Source organism: Dermochelys coriacea, chromosome 17 (assembly GCF_009764565.3).
Source record: "Dermochelys coriacea isolate rDerCor1 chromosome 17, rDerCor1.pri.v4, whole genome shotgun sequence".
NCBI classification, from domain to species: domain Eukaryota; kingdom Metazoa; phylum Chordata; order Testudines; family Dermochelyidae; genus Dermochelys; species Dermochelys coriacea.
The window spans coordinates 2394646-2399233 of record NC_050084.1 but is presented as its reverse complement, the minus strand read 5'-3'; positions in this window follow the sequence as shown (position 1 = coordinate 2399233).

Here is a 4588-nt window from a genome sequence, read left to right as displayed (position 1 = left end):
CACCCGGAGCGCAGGCGGCGGCGGGAAGCGGCGCGGGCTGCCCCAGGTCCCCGAGCCCCAGCGGGCGCCCCGGCCCCGGCCCCGGCCCCGGCGTGGCCCCCGCCCCGCCCCGGGACCAGCCCCGCCGGGCGCCGGCTGGCGAGCTCCGTGCAGCGGCCTGGCGGCGGGGCCTGATGGGAGCTGTAGTTCCCCGCCCGGCCGAGGGCAGGGCCGGGCTCTCTGCCCCCCGGCGCTGCGGGGCGCTCCGGGACCTGGGCAGCCCGGCCCCAGGCTCATCTTCCTCCCACCTCGGCCGGGGGCTGCCCTGGCTTCTCCCCGCTACTGCCCCAGCGCCCTGCCCTGCCCCGCCCCAGCCCCCAGCCCCCTGCCTGCCCTGGCTCCCGCAGCCCCTGACCGTGCCCCCGGCCAACATCGCCTCAGTGCTCTGGTGGCAGCCAGGGGCCCCATCTCAGACTGGCTCGTTGGGCACTAGGTTCCGTCCCCTGGCCCTTGCCTCAGGGCCCCGTGTCACGCCCGCTCCTCCTGTGAGCCCCGTGGAGGTCCTGGGCTTTCATCTGACCTAGCAACCTCAGTGTGGTCCCCCAGGCCCTCTCGCTATGTTACTGGTACCCCCCTGTACCACGACCACTAGCTCCTCCCCAGCACTGCACATAGATCTGTCTGGCGGACTTCTTCAGACATAAGTGCTGGGAGGAGCCACTGGTCACGGTCTATGCAGGGTGTAGGTGGGAGAGAGGTCCTGGTGGCCAAACGTAGGCCACTAGATTAAGAGATTGAAGTCAGGACCTCCATGGCAGCATTCTCTGAAATGCGTCCAGTTCCATACGCAGGGCCAGACAGACAGGCAGAGCTGCAGGGTCTCCATGCAGGGAGGAAACGATGCTGTTTGGAGGAGGGATTTAGGTTTATTCGGAACTGGGGAACCTTTTAGGAAAGGAGGAGCCTATGCAGGAAGGATGGGCTCCACCTAAACCAAAACAGAACCAGATTGCTGGCATGGAAAATTTAAAAGGTCACAGAGGAGTTTTTAAACTAAGGGCTGGGGGAAAGCCGATAGGTGCAGAGGAGCACATGGTTCGCCAGACATCCATTAAGGGAGGATTTATTGAAGGGGATACTCTGCATCCTCGTTAAGAAGAGAGAATGGAAGTATAAAGTAGAGGTGGAAACTGAAGAGAAACAGTCAAACTAAAAAGAGTCCCATTCGATTACGTCACATGAAGGCAGACAACTAAATATGAACAAATTTTAGAAGTGCTTGTATACAAATGCTAGAAGTCTAAATACTAAGATGGGTGAATTTGAGGGCCTGGTATTAAATGGGATACTGAGATAACAGGCATCACAGAAACTTGGTGGAATGACAATAATCAGTGGGAGACAGTAATGTCAGGGTACAAAATCTACAGGAGTGACAGAGTAGGTCACATTGATGGGGAAATGGAAGTGAAATCCTACTGAGGAAAAGAGAAAGGAGCGTAAACTCTGGCAAGCCAAATGTAAATGTATAAATAGGCAAGCCAACAAAGAATTTGAGGAGCAACTAGCAAAAGACACAAAAACTAACAGAATTTTTTTTGGAAGTATATCAGAAGCAGGAAACCTGCCAAACAGTCAGTGGGGCCTCTGGACAGTCAAGGTGCTAAAAGGAGCACTCAAGGAAGACAAGTCTGTTGCAGAGAAGCTACATTAATTTTTTGCATCCGTCTTCACTGCAGATGATGTGAGAGAGATTCCCACACCTGAGCCATTCTTTTTAGGTGACAAATCTGAGGAACTGTCCCAGATTGAGGTGTCTGTCATTAGAGGAGGTTTTGGAACAAATTGATCGATTAAACAGTAATAAGTCACCATGACCAGGTGGTATCTCCCAAGAGTTCTGAAGGAGCTCAGATATGGAATAGCAGAACTACTAACTGTGGTATGTAACCTATTTCTTAAATCAGCTTCTATACCAGATGACTGGTAGATAGCTAATGTAACACTGATTTTTTAAAAAGACTCCAGAGCTGATCCTGGCAATTACAGGCTGCTAAACCTAACTTCAGTACCAGGCAAACTAGTTGAAACTATAATAAAGAATAGAATTATGAGACACACAGATGAACATGATTTGTTGAGGAAGAGTCAACATGGATTGTGTAAAGGGAAATCATGCCTCACCAATCTGCTAGAATTTTTTGAGGGGGTCAACAAGCATGTGAACAAGAGGGATCCAGTGGATAGAGTGTACTTAGATTTTCAGAAAGCCTTTGACAAATGAACTAAGCAATCACGGCATAAGAGGGAAGGTTCTCTCATGGATCGGTAATTGGTTAAAAGACAGGAAACAAAGGGTAGGAATAAATGGTCAGTTTTCACAGTGAAGAGAAGTAAATAGGGGGGTCCTCAAAAAATCTGTACCAGGACCAGTGCTGTTCAACATATTCATTAGTGATCTGCAAAAGGGGGTGAACAGTGAGGTGGCAAAATTTGCAGTCAATATAAAATTACTCAGGATGGTTACCTCCAAACAATTACTCTTTTGCTATAAAGAGCTACAGAAGGATCTCACAAAATTGGGTGACTGGGCAATGATGGCAGATGGAATTCAATGTTGATAAATGCAAAGTAATGCACATTGGAAATCATCATCTCAACTATACTTACAAAATGATGGGGTCTAAATTAGCTGTTACCACTCAAGACAGATCTTGGAGTCATTGTGCAGAGTTTTCTGAAAACATCTGCTCAATGTGCAGTGGCAGTCAAAAAAGCAAACAGTGTTAGGAACCATTAGGAAAGGGATAGATAATAAAACGAAATAATGCCACTATATAAATCCATAGTACACGCCCACAGCTGGAATACTATGTGCAGGTCTGGTAACCCCATCTCAAAAAAAGATCTCTTGAAAATGAAAAAAGTACAGAGAAGGGCAAAAGAAATGAGTAGGGGTCTGGAACGGCTTCCATAGGAGGAGCGATGACAAAGACTGGGACTTCAGCTTAGAAAAGAGACAACTAAGGAGGATACGACAGAGGTCTATGAAATCATGGCTGGTGTGGAGGAAGTGACTAGGGAAGTGTTATTTACCCCTTCACGTAACACAAGAACCAGGGGTCACCCAATGGAATGAACAGGCAGCAGGTTTAACACAAAGGAAAAGAAACGCACAGTCAACCTGTGGAACTCGTTGCCGGGGATGCTATGAAGGCATAAGTATAACTGGGTTCAAAAAAGAATTAGATCAGTCCATGGAGGATGGTCCATTAGCCAGGCTGGGCAGGGATACAACCCCACACTCTGGGTGTCCCTAAATCTGATGGTCAGAAGCTGGGACTGGATGACAGGGGCTGGATCACTCGATAGTTGCCCTGTTCTGTTCATTCCCTCTGCAGAACATGGCCCCGGCCCCTGTCAGAAGACAGGACACTGGGCTAGCTGGCCCATTGGTCTGACGCAGTCTGGCTGTTCTTATGATAAAGGCCTGAGGGGGGCCACGCCATCTGTTCCTGCAGGCGAGTGCCCCTGTGGTGGGATTCCTCTCTGCAGTGTGAACACCCACGTTTCTGGGGCAACTCAGGGACAGCATAGGGGCTACGGAGGCATCTGCAGAAGCGTCAGGTCAGGACGGTGTCAGACTGGGGACTGGGGCAGACAGACACAGGAAGCAGCAGGGTCTGTAGGACACACATTTCTGGCACTCCTACAGGTGATGCCATGCTTTCCCTGTGCTTGGAGTGACCTTCCAAACTCCAGTCTCAACCCACCCGTCCTAGCAAGGGCCCAGCTCACTGTGCTCCCCAGACCCCTTTCTCCCACCTTTGTTTTCCTGTCCAGTGTGCAAGCTCTGCAGGGCAGGGGCTGCAGCTTCGTACGTGCAGAGCCCAGCACAACAGGGGTGCTACTCAGAGAGCCACAACAATGTGACATTCAGCCTTCTGAGAACAGCCCCCGCACGCCCAGCTGGGGTTGGCATTTTTCACTCTGTTATGTAGTTTTCCTTTGCATTGTTCAGCAGCTGCCATGCTCCACCCCAGAAGTGGCAGGGTCAGGTGGCATTTCACATACATACATATGGGGGGTAATGTAGCCACCCATCAAATCTGGAGTGCTGCAAAAATGTCCTGGTTTATTGTCTTAGCCTCAGCACCCAGGCTACAACCCCGCCCTTCACCATGGGGATGGGATAATGGAGAAGCTAATGGCATTTTACTCACTTGTCCCCCCCACAGTGAATGCCCTCTGTCACTGGCTTCCCCACATGCAGCCAGCTCGCCATTGGCACCAAGGTGCTAGAGAAAGGCAAGAGCAGGGTCACGACATCTCTTTGCAGGGAGGTGAGCTCAGCATGGCTCGGAATCCAGCTGGAGCTTTGAATTATTCCAATGCTGAACATGCACAGAGATTTCACTAGTGTTATTTATGTGTGTTCTAGGGTCCTGGCTTTTCTGGACAGAAGGAGTCATTATGATCCTGTAGCTAACCCAGGCTACAGCCTCTCAGCCAATGACTCCCAGAGCAGCTGTTTCAGAGCTCCGAGTAGCAGCCGTGTTAGTCTGTATCCGCAAAAAGAAAAGGAGGACTTGTGGCACCTTAGAGACTA